At 44.3% G+C, this 22727-nt stretch overlaps 1 long non-coding RNA gene across 1 annotated transcript in view; it reads left to right on the plus strand.

Moving 5' to 3' along the window:
• Positions 1-22727, plus strand: part of LOC115085125 — a 234427-nt gene that overhangs the window by 164368 nt on the left and 47332 nt on the right. Inside the window, exon 4 of the long non-coding RNA XR_003854741.1 lies at positions 163-298. This is a non-coding gene — a long non-coding RNA (uncharacterized LOC115085125). The remainder of the gene's footprint in view (positions 1-162; positions 299-22727) is intronic.

Below are 22727 nucleotides of genomic sequence, written 5' to 3' on the forward strand. Positions count from 1 at the left end.
ATCTTGCTTTGGCAATGCATTGTATAATCTCATTGTCAACATTGGTTGAGTTAGAACGCATGCTTCAAAATTAACAGAATTTGTTAATTATGTTCAGTTCAGTTGAAAATTGTAGGCTTGACATTGGGCTGGTACATGACCTCTGTTTTGTTTTTTTTTCAGGCTGATGGTGAACCCAAAGTTTCCTGCTACCTGGGCGAACTGGTCTATGATAACTTGGATGTTCTCCAATGAGTGGCTACTAGTGCACAGTCATCCACAAACATCAAGTATCCGACAATGATTCCACCACCTTAAAGTGAGCATGAAGCTGTCTCTGTTTAATAGTCTACCATCTGGTCCGTGTCCTAGGAGGCATCAAGAAGCATCATGGAAAAGACAATAGAAATAGTGTTGGCACCAGTATGCAGCCATGATTTTTTTCCATTTAAGAATAACAAGGAATAAGAGGATTCACTGTATTCCTAAACCATGGCCTGCATCCTTTCATAGAAAGGTCTAACGATGAAGAGAAATGTCTCTGGGCAGCCAACTTTCTGGAGGATTTTCCATAGGCCATTGTGGTTGATTGTATCAAAATCTTTTGTTGGGTCTATAAAGACCATTTCCTTGTCTTTCTGCTACACCAGTTCAAGAACACCAGGTCTATGTTATCTGTGATTTTTGGAGGTAGACTGCAAAAAAGATATCATAAGAACATAAGTGTCATGCTGGGTCACACTAAAGGTCCATCAAGCCCAGTGGCCAATTCCAAAATATATATCTTTTTTCTTGCTGATCACTACCTATGAAGAGTGATAAGTCTCCCTGACTGACCTGATTAATAACTATTTATAGCCTTTTCTTCCAGGAACTTGCCCACACCCTTTTTAAACCCAACTCTTCTAGTTGCCTTGACCACATCCTTGACCACAGTTTGATTTGAGTGTTGTGTGCAAAAATACTTTTTTCAATTTGTTTTCAGAGGTCTACCTGTTATCTTCAAGGAATTTCCCTTAGTTCTAGCATTTATTTCAAAGGGCAAATAGACATTCTCTATTAACCTCTTCCACCTCACTCATATTTTTGTAGACCACTATCTTATCCCCTCTCAATCATCTCTTCTGCAAACTGAAGAACTCTAACCTTTTTATCCATTCTTTTTTTGGGGCTATTACAACCCTTTAACCATTTTTGTTTCCTTTTTCTGTACCTTTCCTAATTCCACTATAACTGTTTTGAGATGAGATGTCCAGAATGTCATACAGTATTCAAGGTATGGCCACATTATTGATCAATGCAGAGGTATTATGATTTTCTCCATTCGTTTTATTTTCCAATTCTTTTCCCGAGTGGTTACTCTTAATATGGAATCCATCATTGCATATCCAAAATTAGGGTTATTTTTCTCTATGTGCATCTCGTTTCACTTGTCCTCATTCAATTTCATCTGCCATTTAGATGCCCAGATATCTAGTCTCGCAAGGTCCTTCTATAGTTCTTCACAATCTGCCTGTATTTTAACTATCCTGAATATTTTTGAGTCATCTGCAAATTTGTCGTCACTAGTTGCTCCCCCATCCAGGTCATTAATGAATGGAATTTGCAGATGACCCAAAAATGACTAGTGGTTCACAGCCTGCTGCTCTAATCATGGAGTAGAGGAGTAGCCTAGTGGTTAGAGCAGCAGACTGTAAATCAAGAAAGCCAGGGCTTAACCCCCACTGCCATTCCCTTTGACCCTGGGCAAGCCAGTTCACCTTCCATTGCCCCAGGTATAAACTTAAAAGTGAATTTTAAAGGCCCATCACACACCGAAATTAGGGGATATGTGAATCTGTCAGATGGCGTGCACTGAGCGGATTTTAAAAGCCGCCGGAAACATGCATACTTGTTGCTGCATGCACAACTGAAAAGTTTTTAAAAAAGAGTCACATGTGGGCGGAACATGGGCATTCCTGGATTTAAACTTGAAATTAGCACTTAAATACATGCACTGGTGTGTGCCAGGGTCCCCTGCAGTGTAACTTTGCTTCTGCTATCGATGATAGGTAACTTATAAAACAAAACAGTCTAGATAGATCAGCGGGTTTTTAAGGGTGTAACGGGGTGAGGGGGGAAGGAAGGGTATTAAACTAGGGGGATTTGGAATCCTAGCCCTTAACTGGGTGTCCTGGAAAAAACTGGGAAAATTGGCAATTGCATCAGAACGTGTCTTTTAAAATCCCCCCACTTACGTGGAAAAAGCAGCATTTGCGCATACAGGCACACACCCACTTAAAATTGCATGTACATGTGCGCAAAGTCAGGCTATTTTATAAAATGTTCACATAAACTTGCAATTGTTATAAAATGACTGCTTTACTGGGCACGGGCTGACGAACACACGCACATGTATGCCCGTGCGTGTGTTCGTCAGCCCGTATGTCAGTGCGTGTTGAAAATTACTATCCCTGATTGTAAGCTTTCTGGGGATAGGGAAATACCTACAGTAACTGAATGTAATTTGCATTGAAGTACCTGAAAAGCAGAATATAAATTAAAAAAAAAAGTTGAACTACACTAGTCTCGGGACAGATCCTTAGAGCACTCCATTTTTCACCTTACTCCACTGGACACTGACACCATTGACCTCACCTCCTCTAAGGAAATTGAAGCAATCCTCAAATGAACTAAGCCTGCATCCCATCCATCTGATACTATACCCATGAAAACGCTACTTTCCATACCTAATATCATTGCTCAACCCCCAGCAGATATTATTAACTGCTCCCTTTCTACCGGTTCAGTTCCCGATCCCCTAAAACATGCTGTAGTCAAACCCCTCATCAAGAAGCTTTCTCTTGACCCCAAAGACCCAGCCAACTACCGTCCCATCTCCAATCTCCCCCTCATCTCTAAAATCATGGAGAAGGTAGTAAACACTAGGGGTGTGCATTCGTTTTGAACTTAAATGTAAAACGCAACTTATTATTTTTTTTAACTTAAAAAAGTGATGAGGTGAAAACGATCGGATTTCCAACTTATTCAACATAGCTATGTTGAATAAGTTGGAAATCGCGATTGTTGATCCTAAATAAAAATTTAAACCCCTCACCCTCCTTAATCCCCCCCTCCAAGACTTACCAAAACTCCCTGGTGGTACAGCAGGGAGTCAGGACGCCATTTCTGAACTCCTTTGCGAGGAGCATGTGACGTCGGCGTCACGTCGGAGTGACGCGGCGTCACGTGATTCCCTGCGCGTTTGCTCCGGGACCCTCGTTGCACCCAAAAGGAACGTTTGGGTGCAACGAGGGTCCCGGAGCGACGGAGCAACGAGGGTCCCGGAGCGATGGAGTAATGACCCCCCCAAGCTGGCCAAAAGTTCCTTTTGGGTGCAACAAGGGTCCCGGAGCGATCGCGTGGGGAATCACGTGACGCCGCGTCACTCCGACGTGATGCCGACGTCACGTGCTCCTCGCAAAGGAGTTCAGAAATGGCGTCCTGACTCCCTGCTGTACCACCAGGGAGTTTTGGTAAGTCTTGGGGGGGGGATTAAGGAGGGTGAGGGGTTTAAATTTTTATTTGCACGTATGGACATAGACTCAACTTATGGAATTCTCCATATGTCCATATTGACCGCAAATGGGACCCCCTTTCGACTTATGGACTTATGAACATAAACTTTTGCTCTGCACATCCCTAGTAAACACCCAACTCATGGACTACCTTGAAGATAACAACATACTTCACTCCTCACAGTTTGGCTTTCGCAAAAACCTAAGCACCGAAACCCTCTTACTATCCCTCACGGACTTCATCCTCACTGGCCTTGACCAAGGTCATAATTTCCTCATCGCTTTCCTTGACATCTCTGCGGCTTTTGACACGATAAGCCACAATCTCCTCATCTCCTGTCTAGCCAACATCGGCATCTCTGGCACAGCCCTCCTCTGGTTCAGATCCTACCTAGCCAACAGACGTTTCTCTGTTAAACTAGGCATCTCAGAATCCACTCATTTCACCCTTTCTCAAGGAGTTCCTCAAGGCTCTTCCCTCTCCTCCACTCTCTTTAACATATACCTCCTCCCCCTCTGTCATCATCTATCAGATCTCGGTCTCAAATTCTACATTTACGCAGATGATGTCCAAATCATCATCCCTATCCGTGAATCTCTAACTGTAACCCTAAGATTCTGGGAGAAATGCCTCTCATCTATTAACTTACTACTCACATCCCTTCAACTTGCTCTCAACTCTGCAAAAAACTAGCTCCTTCTTATCCACAACCACCAGACCTTTAAGCTCACTCCCTCCAACGACCCTATGACCATTTCCTTCACCTCACAGCCCCCTGTACGAAACCTAGGTGTTCTAATAGACCCACAACTGAACCTAAAAAAATCACATTACCTCCGTTATAAAAGGAGGTTTCTACAAGCTCAATGTTATAAAAAAGCTCAAGCCCCTTCTCCATACACATGATCTCAAAATTGTCATCCAAGCTACCTTATCATCCAAGCTGAATTACTGCAACTCCCTGTACCTTGGCCTCCCCTACTCCACCATCAGACCCCTCCAGATATTACAAAATGCAACGGCAAGGATAATCAGCAATGCACGCAAAACAGACCACATAACCCCCATCCTCAAAGACCTACACTGGCTCCCCATCTCATCCCACATCCTGTTCAAAACCCTCACTATCATACACAAATCTATCCACAAACATAACTCCTCGTGGCTCAGTGAACTACTACAACTCACACAATCCTCCCGCCCTACCAGAACGAACCTCAAATGCACATTATAAGTCCACCCACTTAAGAAGGCCTGACTTACAGCTACAAGGGACTGTGCCCTCTCTATTGCCGGCCCCACTCATGGAATGCTCTACCTCCCAATCTCTGCCTGAAGCCATGTCCATTTAAATTCAGGAAAATGCTAAAGACCTGGCTCTTTCACCAGGCTTTCCCGGATTAAATTCGATGACTCCTGCCCCCCTCTCACCTTCACATCGTTCCTAGCAATAAGCCCACTGTAATGATGTAAAATATGTGATCATGTAAAACTTGCAAATTATGTTCCATCTCTTTCTTTTTCACACCTTATTAATTCAATTTTTCAGGCTCGCTGTTATCAAGCCTCCTACCTCTTGTTTATCGGTTGTCCACTCCCCCTCCCCTGTTCTTTGTAATTTCCACCTGCTATTAAAATGTAAACCGATATGATGTGTATTCTAATGTCAGTATAGAAAAGCTGTTAATTAAATAAATAAATAAATAAATAAATAAACAAACAAACAAACAAACAAACAAATAAATAAATAAATATCAAGTCCTACTCTTTGTTTCCTATCTTTTAACATTAACCAATCCACATTGAGACAACACTTCTTATCCCATGGCTTTTTAATTTTCTGGAGTCTCTCATGAGGAACTTTATGAAATGCCCTCTTTAAATCCAAATACACTATATCCATCTGCTTGCTTACACCTTCAAAGAATTCTAATAGAGTAAGGCACAACTCCCTTTCACTAAATCCATTTATTTAACTTTTTTTATACCGACATTCGTGGGAATATCACGCTGGTTTGCAAAATAACTGACAGGATAGAAAATACAAAAAACAGGGAGGGGGAAGGGGAGCGGACGAGAAGAGAGGAGAAAAAGCTGCAGCAGAGAAGGAAAGCAGTAAGGAGGAAGGCGAGTTAGGAACAGTACCTGGGGGGAGGTACAGGTAGTGATAACCTTATTATATAAGCAATAGCAGACAGTATAAAATGTACAATAACAACTTTACAGACTGTACCTAGGGGGGAATACCTAGGGGGAGGTACAGCTAGGGATAACCTAATTATATAAACAATAGAGGACCGTATTATATGTACAATAATAACAATTTCACAAAAATACAATAATACAATAAAAAACTTCACAGACTGTACACTCTGAGGGCGCTAGGAGATCGTAAGCAGAGGATTATACAAACACGTTTAAAGACATTGCAGGGGGATTAAAAAAGGGAAAAAGGGGGATGGGGATAGTAAGACCAAGGACAAAAAGCGAGGTATAGACTAGGGGATTGGAAAGGAGCAGAGAAATTATACATTATAAAAGATGAACACATATACTTGCGGGCTCTTTCCCATTATACCATTTTTATCTATATGATCATTAATTTTGTTCATAATAATAGCTTTCACCATTTTACCAGGCACAGACATCAGGCTCACTGGTCTATAGTTGCTCAGGTCAGCCCCTGAAGTCCTCTTTGAACATTGGCAGTACATTTTCTACCCTCCAGTCCTCAGATACAGACCCAGATTTGAATAATAGTTACAGATTTCTAGTAATAGGCCTGTTACTTCATATTTGAGTTCTTTTAGAACTCTTTTGTGAATGCCATCCCAGTTGTTTGCTACTAATTTGTCAATTTGCTCTAGCACTTTCTTTAGAATTACACTGATTTGATTCAGTTCCTTTTGAGTTATCACAAAGAAAAAATGATTTGGGTGGGTGATTTATTAAGCATTTTTTCCCATAGACACAGAATGAGAGAAAATTGTAAAGAACAGCAGAAGGATCTTGTGAGACTAGGAGACTGGGCATCTAAATGGTAGATACACACATATTCTTGTGGGCTCTTTGCCATTATACCATTTTTAGTCAGGTAGACTTAAGAACATAAGAACATAAGAACATGCCATACTGGGTCAGACCAAGGGTCCATTAAGCCCAGCATCCTGTTTCCAACAGTGGCCAATCCAGGCCATAAGAACCTGGCAAGTACCCACAAACTAAGTCTATTCCATGTTACCGTTGCTAGTAATAGCAGTGGTTATTATCTAAGTCAACTTAATTAATAGCAGGTAATGGACTTCTCGTTCATGAACTTATCCAATCCTTTTTTAAACACAGCTATACTAACTGCACTAACCACATCCTTTGGCAACAAATTCCTTGTGACCCAGGCTGGCCACTGTTGGAGACAGGATGCAGGACTCAATGGACCTTATTCTGACCCAGCATGGCACTTCTTATGTTATTATATTCATAATTTCTACTTTAAGCCCTGCTTTCCATTTTTTTTAAAAGATGCTTTGTTTTTTTGTTTTTGATAGTTTCTTTCACAGTACCATTTAGCCATGCTGGCAGGTGCTTGTTCTTTTGACCTTTCTTAATTTGAGGAATGTATTTTATCTGGGCTTCCAAAATGGGGTTTTTAATAGCCTCCATGACTCATGTAGACTTTTAACCCTTGTAACTGTTCCTTTTTTATTTTCTTCCAACTAGTTTCTTCATCTTATCATAGTATCCTCTTATAAAGTTGTATGTTTATAACTGTTGCCAAGTAGCTCTTTCACTGTTATCTCTTGCACTAAATCCTGCATTATAGTAAGGACTAAAATAGCCCCATCTCTCATTGGTTCTAGGGCCTATTGCACCATGAAGCAGTCATTTATGATGTCCATAAACTTAATCTTGTCATGCCCTAATGAGACATTCACCCAATCAATGTTAGGGTAATTGAAGTCTCCCATTATTGTATTTCCATTCTTAGTAGCCTGTCTAATCTCTCCTACTATTTCACTGTCTGTTTCACCTCCTTGGTTAGGTAGGCATTAGTAAACCCTCAGCACTATATTCCTCCTTGTCATGCATGGAATTTGTATCCATAAAAATTCCAGATTGCAGTTAGTGTCTTGCAAGATATATGATTCTATTGAATCTTTGACATATTCTGTCATGCCACCAACACTTCTTTCTGCTCTGTCATTTAAATATATTTGTACCCTAGTATCGCCATGTCCCACTGGTTGTCCTTTTTCTACCAGGTCCCTGAGATGCCCATCATGTCAATTTCTTTTTCTAGTGTCATACACTCTAACTCTCCCATTTTATTTTTCAGGCTGCTGGTGTTTGCTCACAAACATCTCAAAGTGTTCTTTTCTATAACCCTCTTACAAGTAGATGATTTAGGTAATTTGGAATCAATTTTGTCCACTTCCGCATGGTCATAACAATCTATATTCCTTTGTTTAAAGTTATCTTTTATGGACACCATGCTCCAAAGTATGCTCTACAGAGCAACTGTTGGATTTCTTTTATAGATTAGTTTAAAAGCTGTTCTATTTCCTTTTTAATTGTTAGCACCAGCAGTTGGATTCCATTTTGGTTAAGGTGATACCCATTCCCTCAGAATAGGTGCTTCTTTTCACAAAACATACCCCAGTTCTTAATTTATTTTATTTATTGATTGATTGATTTTGTATTCCGTCATTCGGGAGTGCCATCACAACGGTTTACATAGTTACAATTATTTAAACTAAAATAAAATAAAAACACAAAGTTAATTAAGTTATAAATACAAGTAAAAGAAAATAAAATCAGAGCTTACAGTAAAGTTTCATCGAAAAAAGAAGATAAAGGAATACATAAATAAAAAGGAAATGGGCCTTGACAAAGAAACAGGCTACTGCACCAGAGTTCTCACATAGATATTATTCTGAGTCCTGATAAGCCTTGTTAAATAACCATGTCTTTAGGCCTTTTCTGAAAAACTTTAAATCCGATTGTAAATGTAGTTCGTTTGCCAGGGAGTTCCATATTTTAGGACTGGCAAGTGAAATGGCTCTAGCCCTAACCTGACTAAGGTGGGCTGATTGGACTGAGGGAATGGTTAACAGATATTTGTTCATGGATCTTAAGTTCTGTTGTGGATCATGGAGACATATGGCAGCATTTAGCCAATCAGTTTGTTCACCATAAATAATTTTGTGCAATATGCATAGAAATTTGTAACTGATTCAGTATTTGATTGGGAGCCAGGGTAGAGATATTAATATTGGAGTTATGTGATCATATTTCTTCATGTCTGTTAAGATTCTGGCAGCTGCATTTTGTAAAAAATTTAAAGGACATATTGAAGACAATGGAAGACCAAGTAGAAGAGAATTGCAATAATCCATGTTTGCGAAAATCAATAATTGTATTACAGTTCTAAAATCAGATTGGGTTAAGAGCGGTTTTAAGCATCCAAGAGTTAAGAGTTTATTGTATTCTTTTCTGAGTTTGGTAGAAATGTGTTTTCTAAAGTTAAATTCACTGCCAATGATTATACCTAAATCACGAGCATTGTTGAGTATCGGGCGGTGGATCCTTGGTCCGACCGGCGAAGAGGAGATGGAGTAGGTCTTCGCAGAGAAGAAGGTCGGAAGGCGGTGCCGCGACTGAAGACAGGCGATCTTTACCTTGGAAGCCCGTGGCCCCTCCAGGAGGAGCCTGTGGAGGCCCGGGCCGCTGGGACTTAGGTGGCTTCGCCCTGGAAGCCCGTGGTCCCCCCGGGAGGAGCCCATAGGGACCCAGGCCGCTGGGACTTAGGAGAGCGGCAGGCGACATAGACGGGGGCACAGACCAGGATCAGAGGCAGGCAGCATTTGGCATAGATGAGATGACAAACCAGGGTCAGGGCAGGCAGCAGACGACATGGACGAAGAGATGAACCAGGGTCAAGACCAGAAGGCAATCCGAGGAAGGTTCCGAGGTGGGAACAGGAGCGGGAGGCCAGGCGGATAGGAACAGGCAGGCGGGCAGGATCAGGCAGGCAAGCGGGCAGGCAGGAACAGGATCAGGCAGGCAGGTAGGCAGTACAGCAATTGATTACTCACACCGAGTCGACCACGTTGCAAGGCGAGGATCTAGAGTCAGACGCCGGGTTTAAATCCCCCGGGCATCGGACGTCAGCATAGGGGCCTGGCTCTGTTTTCGCACCAGAGGCCCTTCAAAGGTTCCCTCTGCACGCGCGCGAGCCTAGGGGGGCAGAGTCTGGATGGCGTTCGGCGGCGTCTCCTTATCTATTGAAGCGCTTAAGGCTGCTTTTGTCATGACACGAAAAATTACATGCAATATGCTTCTACGTGAGACTCGATATAAAATCATCTATAGAATGTACATATCTCAACATCAAGCATACAGAGCAGGTTTTTCTAATTCAGATATATGTATCAAATGTGGAGGAGCTTCAGCGCACTTGGGTCACTCTTTATTAGGGATGTGAATCATTTTAGGACGATTAAAATTATCGTCCGATAATTTTAATATCGTCTTAAACCGTTATGGAACACAATACAATAGAGATTCTAACGATTTATCATTATAAATCGTTAGAATCGTGAGCCGGCACACTAAAACCCCCTAAAACCCACCCCCGACCCTTTAAATTAAATCCCCCACCCTCCCGAACCCCCCCAAATGACTTAAATAACCTGCGGGTCCAGCGGCGGTCCGGAACGGCAGCGGTCCGGAACGGGCTCCTGCTCCTCAATCTTGTTGTCTTCAGCCGGCGCCATTTTCCAAAATGGCGGCGAAAAATGGCGGCGGCCATAGACGAACACGATTGGACGGCAGGAGGTCCTTCCGGACCCCCGCTGGACTTTTGGCAAGTCTCGTGGGGGTCAGGAGGCCCCCCACAAGCTGGCCAAAAGTTCCTGGAGGTCCAGCGGGGGTCAGGGAGCGATTTCCCGCCGCGAATCGTTTTTGTACGGAAAATGGCGCCGGCAGGAGATCGACTGCAGGAGGTTGTTCAGCGAGGCGCCGGAACCCTCGCTGAACGACCTCCTGCAGTCGATCTCCTGCCGGCGCCATTTTCCGTACGAAAACGATTCGCGGCGGGAAATCGCTCCCTGACCCCCGCTGGACCTCCAGGAACTTTTGGCCAGCTTGTGGGGGGCCTCCTGACCCCCACGAGACTTGCCAAAAGTCCAGCGGGGGTCCGGAAGGACCTCCTGCCGTCCAATCGTGTTCGTCTATGGCCGCCGCCATTTTTCGCCGCCATTTTGGAAAATGGCGCCGGCTGAAGACAACAAGATTGAGGAGCAGGAGCCCGTTCCGGACCGCTGCCGTTCCGGACCGCCGCTGGACCCGCAGGTTATTTAAGTCATTTGGGGGGGGGGTTCGGGAGGGTGGGGGATTTAATTTAAAGGGTCGGGGGTGGGTTTTAGGGGGTTTTAATGTGCCGGTTTTGCGATTTTTTCGATTTTTAGATTTTTCACGATTTTTTCACGATTTTTCACAATATTTTACCCCCCCAAACGGCAACAATACGATTCCCTCCCCCTCCCAGCCGAAATCGATCGTTAAGACGATCGAGGACACGATTCACATCCCTACTCTTTATGGAGTTGTCCAATAATTCAAATTTTTTGGAAGAAAGTTTACCGTTTTGCTAATATGGTTGTGGGATTTAAAATTCCTTTTTCATCTTTAGTGGCACTTTTTGGAATTATTCCAAAATCTTTCAAAGGAAATAAGAGCTCGATTCTTTGGATTATAAAGGTTTTTTTGTTGGCTTGTAAAGCTATATTGACAAATTGGATAACATCAGAAAATCCTTCTATAATATATTGGCATTCTTCTATAATAAATCTATTAACCATGGAAACTCTGACCAATACCACTCTGCCAATTAGAACTAGAAGAGCAATAAATGCAATTTGGCTACCCTTTATACTAACATTACCACATGACTCAAAAAGTCTTTTCCTTAATCGTATAGATATCTAATAGATGATTTTTAATATACTTTATTAAGGACTTGTTAAGATCTTTAATGTATTTTTATCTAAGAACTCCATTGGTGCAGGGAGGGAGGGAGGAATATAATGGAGGGGTGGTTTTGGGTTTTGAAGGGAGGAATAGAATGTAGGGGTGGTTTTGGGTTTTGAGAGAAGGGATGGGAGTTAAATGGACTAGGAAGAGAAAAATGAACATAAGAGTTTTACAAAAATATACTGTATGTAATCAGATATATATATTGTAATGTTCATTATTGTATGTTTTTTAAAAAATAAAAACAGATTTATCATAAAACATTTAAAACAAAACTTAATGCATAAATATTGCATTAAAAATCAGTCATTTTAAATAATTAGCATAACATCTAGTTTATATTTTTGCTAATACACTGATAGGTAGCTACGCATGGTGGGCCCACATTGGCTTCAATATGTAGCAGCCATACTTTGGTCTAAAATTTGGTTATGATCCACGGATTAGCCGAACTCAGTTTTTCAGGCATATTTTGGAGCATAAAATTCTAGGCTTATATGTGAGAATGTACAGTAAGCATTCTTTCCCAGCAAGTCTAACTTACCATCAGCAAATGAAGGCTCTGCTGTCAGCACTCCCTCTAGACTATATCAAATGATATATTTTTGGTAAATTTCTTTTTGTTTTTACAGAAAGTATTACTGAATACCAACAGATTCTGTATAATGACATCATTTTCCTGCTTTCTTTTATTTTGTAATAGCTTAGTACATCATGCAGTTTTTTGGTGTTCATATTCCTTAGTTGGCTTAAAGACGTGTTGTCACCATTATTGATTGGATTAACACCCCTCCCTGAGGGGAGGATTATGATTGTTTTTTATGCCAATGGGAACAACGTTGGATTTATAGATTACAGACAGTACATTCTTATGGTCTTAATGTAAACATAAATTGGGCTATATTTTTCTAACATACATGTTTTTGTGTAACATACTGTATATGGCTATATATAATTTTCTTCTTTTGGTATGGATGTCTGGATAATGCTGAATCTTTGAATGTTATGTGGAGTTTGTGATTCATCAGCTGAGATTTGAATTGGAAATACATATCAGACATCTTCATAATGAATTGTTTCTATTTTTTTTGCTGCAGTTTCTCTATATAGCAAACTTTCTTTTTCCTGTTCTTGCTTTAATCCTTTATTAACCAAGCAATGCACCAAGTTTTCATAGCCTACTCAAAATGCACTGCTTCTAGGGCGATCACTGCTCTTTTCCCATTAAGAATCACTAGGTCTGCATATAGAGCAACTAGAACAGCCCTATAGTAGGGGTGTGCATTCATTTGCAACGTATTGGCAATCCGCAATGTATATGTCCCTATTTGTTGTATTCATGGGGTCGCGAAACGTATCGCGATTCCCCATGAATATAACATATCATCCGTTCCATACGTTTGACGCTGCACGCTTTTCTTCGCCACCATTTCAAATTGGAGAATGCCATTTGGGTGTATCCATAGCTAAAATCAGCCCTTTCCTGTGAGTCATCAGTGACCTCACAGCCCTGTCAGAGTGGGTCAGACAGGTTGGCAAGGAGACCAGAATGCAATGTATCAGCAGTAAGAAGTTTTGCAAAGCAGCCAATCGTGCTCTCTCTCAGTGGTCGGTGACTCTTTTCCTGATGACCCAGCACTATATATACTTAAGCATGCGGGGTGCCATGCACTTTCTTTGCATCGGTGATCTGGGGAGGCTGGGAGGTGGTCTGTCTCTGCGGAATGTTGATGCACTCAGAGCTAGTCTGAGTTCTCAAATCTGTATTCAATTGCTAGCTAGGCTAGTTACTTAGATAGAAAAAGATATCTGTGTTTCATTTGGCTGCAGTGCCAGCTAGCCCTGTTTTTTTTTTAAGCGCTTTATTTAGTTGCTCTGAGATGGTCTCTCTGTGCCAGGGAGAGAAGTTACTAGCAGTGGCATTTTGTTTAATTCACCCTCTGGGGTAGGCTGCAAGCACCATTTGAGTGTTGTTGGTGGGAGAGATATATTCAATTTCTAGCTAGTTTGCTTTAATTGCCATTGAAAAATATATTTCATCGATTTTCCTGCTGTGCCAACAATTCCAGCTTTTTTGTTAACTGCATTTATTTAATTGAACTCACTCATTCTCTCTATGCACTGGGCATTAGAGATGTGAATCGTGTCCTCGATCGTCTTAACGATCGATTTCGGCTGGGAGGGGGAGGGAATTGATTCGTCGCCGTTTGGGTGTTGAGTATCGTTAAAATCGTTAAAATTGTGAACCGGCACACTAAAACCCCCTAAAACCCACCCACGACCCTTTAAATTAAATCCCCCACCCTTCCCAAATGCCTTAAATTACCTGGGGGTCCAGCGGCACACTAAAACCCCCTAAAACCCACCCCCGGCACACTAAAACCCACCCCGACCCTTTAAATTAAATCCCCCACCCCAAATGCCTTAAATTACCTGGGGGTCCGTAGCGGCGGTCCGTAGCTTAAATTACCCCCGGGTCCGTAGCTAAATCGGGGGAAGGGGGAGAGCAGGAAATCCGGCACACTAGATCGTGGTGTCTTCAGCCGGCACCATTTTGCAAAATGGCCGCCGCAAAATGGCGGCGGCCATAGACCAATACGATTCGACGCAGGAGGTCGTTCCGGACCCCCGCTGGACTTTTGGCAAGTCTTGTGGGGGTCAGGAGGCCCCCCCAAGCTGGCCAAAAGTTCCTGGGGCTCCAGCGGGGGCCCTGGAGCGATCTCCTGCCGCGAATCATTTCCGTACGGAAAATGGCGCCGGCAGGAGATCGACTGCAGGAGGTCGTTCAGCGAGCCCCCGCTGAACGACCTCCTGCATCAAATCGTATTGGTCTGGCGGCGGCGGCCATTTTGCAAAATGGCGCCGGCTGAAGACACCACGATCTAGTGTGCCAGATTTCCTGCTCTCCCCCTTCCCCCGATTTAGCTACGGACCCGGGGGTAATTTAAGCTACGGACCGCCGCTACGGACCCCCAGGTAATTTAAGGCATTTGGGGTGGGGGATTTAATTTAAAGGGTCGGGGTGGGTTTTAGGGGGTTTTAGTGTGCCGCTGGACCCCCAGGTAATTTAAGGCATTTGGGGGGGGGGGGTTCAGGAGGGTGGGGGATTTAATTTAAAGGGTCAGGGGTGGGTTTTAGGGGGTTTTAGTGTGCCGGTTTTCCTGCCCTCCCCCTTCCCCCGATTTACGATTTTTTGACGATAAATCGGGGGAATTGGTATTGTATCGTGGCCCTAACGATTTTTGACGATTTAAAATATATCGGACGATATTTTAAATCGTCAAAAAACGATTCACATCCCTACTGGGTATCAGTGCCAGTGGGCAGGCAGTTTAGCAGACTCAAGTATACTGGGACAGCAGTGGTCTGTGTGTGCAGCCAAATCCCCAGTGTGCCTTTTTTGTAGTTACAAGCTCTGTGTGTGCACACACAATACATTAGTGCATATCAAGGCACTGTACCAGTGGGCATTGGGTAGTTTACCAGACTCAAGTATACTGGGACAGCAGTGGTCTGTGTATACAGCCAAATCCCCAGTAGGCCTCTTTTGTAGTTACAAGCTCGGTGTGTGCACAAACATTACATTAATGCATATCAAGGCACTGTGACAGTGGGCACTGTGTAGTTTAGCAGACTCAAGTATATTATTGGGACAGTCTGTGCAGCCAAATCCCCAGTGGGCCTCTTTTGTAGTTACAAACTCGGTGTGTGCACACACAATACATTAGTGCATATCAAGGCACTGTGCCAGTGGGCACTGGGTAGTTTAGCAGACTCAAGTATACTGGGACAGCAGTGGTCTGGGTATACAGCCAAATCCCCAGTAGGCCTCTTTTGTAGTTACAAGCTCGGTGTGTGCACACACATTATATTAATGCATATCAAGGCACTGTGCCAATGGGCACTGTGCAGTTTAGCAGACTCAAGTATATTATTGGGACAGTCTGTGCAGCCAAATCCCCAGTGGGCCTCTTTTGTAGTTACAAGGTCGGTGTGTGCACACACATTACACATTAGTGCATATCAAGGGACTGTGCCAGTGGGCACTGGGTAGTTTAGAAGACTCAAGTATACTGGGACAGCAGTGGTCTGTGTGTGCAGCCAAATGCCCAGTGGGCCTCTTTTGTAGTTACAAGCTCAATGTGTGCACACACATTACATTAGTGCATATCAAGGCACTGTACCAGTGGGCACTGGGTAGTTTAGCAGACTCAAGTATATTATTGGGACAGTCTGTGCAGCCAAATCCTCAGTGGGCCTCTTTTGTAGTTACTAGCTCGGTGTGTGCACACATATTACACATTAGTGCATATCAAGGCACTGTGCCCGTGGGCAGCCAGTAGGCACTAGGCAGTGACATTAAATCCATAATGTCAGGGAAAGATAGATGTGGTCAAGTGATTGTGACTGGCAGAGGAGGCACTTCAAAAGGCACTAGTGCCAGTCCCCCATTAAAGTTAAAAAGGGACCTGTTGCAATCTAAACTCTTTGGAGGGGCAGGCACTGGCAGTTACATCCAGAAAAAAATGAAATCTAAACATGATGCATCACCACCATCTGTTTCTGACCCTGTAGTTTTGGAGGTGAGGGAAGGGGAGGCTGAGTCATGCAAGACAAAATGTCGACACCCAAAAGCAGCAGTGGGACAGCAGACTCGACTTAGTGCATATCAAGGCACTGTTTGCTTCTTATTCAGATGAGGAATCATCTTGTGTGGGATTCTCATCAGAAACGGAAGAAGTAATAGCTGACGAAGTTTTAGGAGTATCAGTTAGTCCTGTCTTAGCCTCCACTTCAGTGCAGCAGGGGAGAGATGAAACTGATGATGATGAGGAGGAGGAGGAAGAGCAGTCAGTGCAGCAGGGGAGAGATGAAACTGATGATGATGATGAGGAGGAGGAAGAGCAGTCAGCGCAGGCACAGAGTGTGACAGAGGCCCCTGGCATTGCATCTCAGGGTGCACCCACTACTTCAGCTCCAGTGCCAGCATCCACCCCCAAGGCTATAAAGAAGGGAGGATCACGAAAGTCATCTGCAATCTGGAGCCACTTTAAAGTGACAGAGGACCCCCGTTTTGCTTGGTGTAATTACTGTGGCAGGGCTATTAGCAGAGGCAAGCAAATGGGACATCTATCTAATTTTGGCATGATGCATCATATGAAGAGGCAATACCCAACAACAGTACTGCCATCTGGGGATGGTGGCAGTACCAGTCAGGGGACCCCTTCCAAACAGCGTAAGTGGTTGAAAAGGAGCAGAGTCAGCCCACACCCTCAGCCCCTTCTAGCCCATGCCCTCAGCCCCTTCTAGCCCTCAGCCCCTTCTAGCAGTCAGGTGGCAGGCCAGCAACCCCCTGACATGTTGCAGAAGTGACAACCCACCATGGAGGAAATGGGGTGGAGTACGGTAACGCTATCCTGGGGTAGGAGGCAAGCAGCCTCAAAAGTTGTAACCAGGAGCATTGGGGAAATGATTGCCCTTGATGACCAGCCCTTGCAGTTAGTGGAGAATGTGGGTTTCAAGTGTTTTCTGAAGGTCGTAGTTCCAAATTACAAAGTCCCCTCCAGAACCACATTTAGCAGAAAGGTCATCCCCAGCCTGTACAAGCAGTGTCGCAGTCGCATCCAAGTGCTGCTAGCTAAGGCACAGGGGAGTGTGCATTTCACCTGTGATATCTGGACCACCATGAATGCTGCACACTCTTACCTCTCCCTGACAGCACACTGGTGGAACCTGGCTGAGGCAGGGGCAGGCAGCAGCTCTATTACTGAACAAGCATCAGGGTGGAAGTGGGCTTTACTGCACACTCACCTGATGGACCAGGCCCATACCGCAGCCAGTATTCTAGCATGCATCAGACAGATGCTGGAGGGCTGGCAACTACACCAGCGAGACAGGAATCCTCAGGCAGGGTTCTTTGTCACAGACAATGGTGCAAACATCGTTAAGGCAATAACCAATGGGCACTTTAAGAACATCCGATGTTTTGCACACACTCTGCACCTGGTAGTGAAGTCAGCTCCGGGGTTGGAGTCCAATGACCAAGATAATGAATACCTGCATAGCTTAATTCAGAAGTGCAGGAACATAGCAGCACACTTCCACAGAAGTGTGAAGGCGGGGCAGGTTCTCCGGAAAAAGCAGACTGATTTGGACATGTCTCACAAGCATCTCATTCAAGACATTGCCACCCGGTGGAATTCCACCTTTATGATGCTGCAGAGGTTAGTGGAGCTGCAGACACTCCTTCATGAACTTTATGGTTCAATGGACATAGGTGTGCAGAATCCCCTAGGGCATCATGATTGGTTAGTCATGAGTCAGCTGGTAAAAATCCTGCAGCCCTTCAAGGATGTCACGGAGGAGCTGAATTCCAGAAGTGCCACTTTGGCTGACATCATCCCTATTGTTAATTGCCTGGATGAAAATTTGGAGGCCTTTAAACAGGAAGAGGGAATGACAGTTGAGGTGCTGCATTGCCTGGACATTTTGCAGCAGCAGGTGGAAGACAGATTAAGGCCTTTAACAGAACAGAAGACATACATGCTTGCCACAGTCTGTGACCCCCTTGTGAAAGGGAAACTCACCCTACAGTACGATTGTCTCCTATTGGTGAAGGATCTGCTGTTAGCAAAAGTCTGTGAACAGAAGTGCCATAGGTACAGACAGATTAGGCATGAAGCAGAGGAGGAAACAGTGGGCACTTCCAAGAGTTGTGCTAGCCCAAGTAGGAGCAGCACTCTGTCAGAGACAGCTAGTACCTCCTCCTCCTCCACTTCAGAACATCAAAGGCATGTTGCCCATAAAGATTCATCTTTTGTGCTACGGGCTAGTGAGAAAGCAGCTGGCATGAGTGACTCTCAGCCCACCCAAGCAAAGGAGAAACCAGCACAGCTGTCAGTGACACGGTATCTCTCAGAGCCCACAGAGAACATGCAGACAGATCCACTGGCATATTGGGCACACAAGTCCACTGTATGGCCACATCTAGCCAAAGTGGCTCAGCGATATCTGTCATGCCCACCAACCAGTGTGCCCAGTGAACGTGTCTTTTCAATGACAGGGGATATCATGAGCCCTCACCGCTCAAGGCTGGCACCAGAGTTGATGGAAATGCTAGTGTTTTTGAAAGTAAACCTGCCTTTGCTTGTGTTCCAAATTTTCCCTGTGAATGGCAAGATGAATAAAAGCAATTGAAAGCCTTGCAGCAGCTCCAACTACCTCCTATGCTCCAGATAATATAAGCACTGCAGCACATGTACCTGCCTGAAATGCTGTGCCTGTCCATCCACTGTCCAGGCCGTACATCCCTACAAGGGCCTGACCTGAAATGCTGTGCCTGTCCGTCTACTGTCCAGGCCGTACGTCCCTACAAGGGCCTGACCTGAAACGCTGTGCCTGTCCGTCTCCTGTCCAGGCCATACGTCTCTACAAGGGCCTGACCTGAAACGCTGTGCCTGTCCGTCCACTGACCAGGCCATATGTGCCTACAAGGGCCTGACCTGAAATGCTGTGCCTGTCCATCCACTGTCCAGGCCGTACGTCCCTACAAGGGCCTGACCTGAAACACTGTGTCTGTCTGTCCACATTTGGAATGTAAGAACATAAAAGGCTGACTTAAGAGGTTTGGAGCTTGCATATTTCATATGCTCAATATTTTTCATGACCTTGCCAACAGTAATGTTTCTAGTACTATCGAAAACTGGTGGTGGTTGTACTCTAGTTCAGCTTCTGTGTTCCGATTGTTTATAGAGGCACTGTGTAAACCACAAAGTCAACATAGTTTGATATTGTAGATTTGGACTTGTGTAGTGGTTTTCTTATTTCTGAGAGCTCTTCATGTCCTCGAATGCTGTGCCTGTCCATCCAGGCCTAATGTCCCTACAAGCATTTGACCTCTGTCCTCGAATGCTGTGCCTGTTTGTCCAGGCCTTATGTCCCTACATGGGTTTCCATTTGACCTCTGTCCTCGAATGCTGTGCCTGTCCGTCCAGGCCTAATGTCCCTACAAGGGTTTGACCTCTGTCCTCGAATGCTGTGCCTGTCCGTCCAGGCCTAATGTCCCTACAAGGGTTTGACCTCTGTCCTCGAATGCTGTGCCTGTCCATCCAGGCCTAATGTCCCTACAAGGGTTTGACCTCTGTCCTCAATTGCTGTGCCTGTACATCCAGGCCTAATGTCCCTACAAGGGCTTGACCTCTGTCATCGATTGCTGTGCCTGTCCATCCAGGCATTATGTCCCTACATGAGCTTGACCTCTGTCCTCAAATGCTGTGCCTGTCTGTCCAGGCCTAATGTCCCTACAATGGTTTGGCCTCTGTCCTCGAATGCTGTGCCTGTCCGTCCAGGCCCAATGTCCCTACATGGGTTTACGTTTGACTTCTGACCTTGAATGCTGTGCCTGTCCATCCAGGCCTAATGTCCCTACAAGGGTTTGACCTCTGTCCTCGATTACTGTGCCTGTCCGTCCAGGTCTAATGTCCCTACAAGTGCTTGACCTCTGTCCTCGAATACTGTGCCTGTCCATCCAGGTGTTATGTCACTATGTGGGTTTCCGTTTGACCTCTGTCCTTGAATGCTGTGCCTGTCTGTCCAGGCCTAATGTCCCTACAAGGGTTTGACCTCTGTCCTCGATTGCTGTTCCTGTCTGTCCAGGCCTTATGTCCCTATGTGGGCTTGACCTCTTTCCTCGAATGCTGTGCCTGTTCGTCCAGGCCTTATGTCCAGTCCTAACGGCTGAACCCTCGTTGCAAAGGAAAACCTCCATCTCTGGCAATTCAAACTAGTAATCCTTCACAGCATGGATCCATAAATAAAACAAACAATTTTCTTTAGTTTCAGGGCAGAGAAGAGAACTTCCTCCATCTTGCTTATGAAGTCATGATCTGTTTGCAAATGCTTAAATCCTAACAATTTGTACCATTATACAATCTAGGGGCCAACCCATTCCAGGGAGCCCTTTCCTGCTCAATGGAAAGGGAACTCTCCCCAGATGTAGCAGCCTATCTCTTAGCACCTGTTGACCCATGTTCAGAATGACAAAAGAGCTCCAAGGTATTTAGACTGTGGCAAACACAGTGAGACCATGCTTACAGTGAGACCCTGCTCCACATCACCACGCTTTGAAGGCTCGTGCTCCACTCTAGGCGTCCACCCATTCCAAGGAAGCCCTTTCCTGCTCAAAGGAAAGGGAACTCTCCCCGATGTTGCAGCCTATCTCTTAGTACCTGTTGACCCATGTTGAATCGCTGTTCACATGGCACCCTGCTCCACGTCGCCACGCTTTGAAGGCTCGTGCTCCACTCTAGGGGCCAACCCATTCCGAGGAGCCCTTTCCTGCTCAAAGGAAAGGGAACTCTCCTTGGGTGTAGCCAGCCTGTATCTACCCTCTGACCCATGTTGAACCGTTGTTTACATGGAAACCTCCTCTGCCTCGGCCTTGAAAATTCTCGTTTGTATATCTGCTAACTCCACCAGATTTTAAAAGACCAGCGAGAGCTCACTAGATGCCAATGGAAACACCCCACTCTAGGGGCGAACCCATTCTAGGGAGCCCTTTCCTGCGCAAAGGAAAGGGAACTCTCCCTGGGTGTAGCTAGCCTGTATCTGCCTCTCTGCCTTGCTGCCATACACCAGATGACTCACTCGACTCCTTGTGGTGTTCTTGCCACTATCATGGTTGCTCAGTGAGTTGGTGCTAGTCTTTCTGCTTGCTATGTTCCCCCTTCATTGTGCTGTAGGATTTTGATGCCACTTGTCTTGCCGCTTTGCCTGTCGTGCTGCCTTCGAGGGTTCATGCATCTGTTATCGGTGCTCTCTTTTGAAGCTGTGGTGTGTTTTTGACACTCTCGCTGCTGCTTTGCACCTCTATTAAAGCACTCTTCTTGCCACTCCTGGTACCCCTTTGCCCCTTTAAAGTACCTTAGGCTATTCATTCCACTTTGGTACCACTTTGCCACAGTCTAAGCACCATGGAGCTCTTTTCTTGTTCTGATGATTGCTCCCCAGAAGTTTCATCAAAATTGATAAGAAAACCCCAATTCTGCAGCCAAAAATAGGCTGCAAATACTTCCCCCATTGACTTTAATGGGAACCGGAAAACGAATGCAATTTATCAACGGATTGGGGGCATCACTGAACGAATTCAAAGTATTTGGCTGCAGACGAATACGAATACCAAATCGGACGAATCCGTACCCTCTGTACATCCCTACCCTATAGTATATTTGACTTTCTCTTTCTGTGTGTATGTGTATGTGTGTGTGTGTATAGAAATAGATAGATAGATAGATAGATAGATAGATAGATAGATAGATAGAATTTGTCTATGTGCTGAGACCTTCATATTCAGTTTATTTTGCCTGGGAATTTCCATGTTAGAACAAAAAATGTAATCAGTGGAAATAAGATTTTTCCATTGATTTTTCTCCTGTTTTTTAAATTAAAATCATTTTTCCAATGACATCTTTTGCTGATACCATTGAAATTCCCAGGAAAAATATAATAAAAACTGAAAATAGAGATCCCTATTTATGTGTGAGTAAGAAAAAAGGAGAGTCACTTATACTGAAACGCTGGAACCTCTTTCCTTTTGTGATTCAGTATTGCTAAGGAATTTATAGATGATGATTTCATGGTGAACTATGAATGGGAGTCATACACCCACAGGTCAAAGGAAACTGTTCTCACAGACTAGCTGACTGTCTGGGGGAGGAGCTGGCTGAATCCTCAGCTTTAATTTGGCACCATGGTAAAATCAGTTTACTGAAATTGATTGCATTCTCAGGCATTTTAGTTTGGGAGAGAAAGGAGGGGATGTGGTATTCTTGACCCTGCTATGAGAATGAAATTAAAGCCAGCACCGCTTACTGCCTCCAGGTTTTGAGTTACATACTCTAAATAACTTGTAAATTAGAATAAATACTTAATTTTTTTAAAATCATAGATAAACTTCATGCAAGATTTATCTAGGGAAGAGCAGTTTCAACTTATTTACCAATATAGCTTTAATACTACGAATTTTGTTTAAAGATACAATGCCATACAAAAGCAGTTGGTGTACTAATTGTGAACAGCATAACAGTCTAGATGGAAAGCCGAACCTTTTTTGGAATTGTCAGCCTCTGGCTGATTGCATACCTTTAATTCATAAGGATACT

This window comes from Rhinatrema bivittatum, chromosome 2 (assembly GCF_901001135.1).
Source record: "Rhinatrema bivittatum chromosome 2, aRhiBiv1.1, whole genome shotgun sequence".
NCBI classification, from domain to species: domain Eukaryota; kingdom Metazoa; phylum Chordata; class Amphibia; order Gymnophiona; family Rhinatrematidae; genus Rhinatrema; species Rhinatrema bivittatum.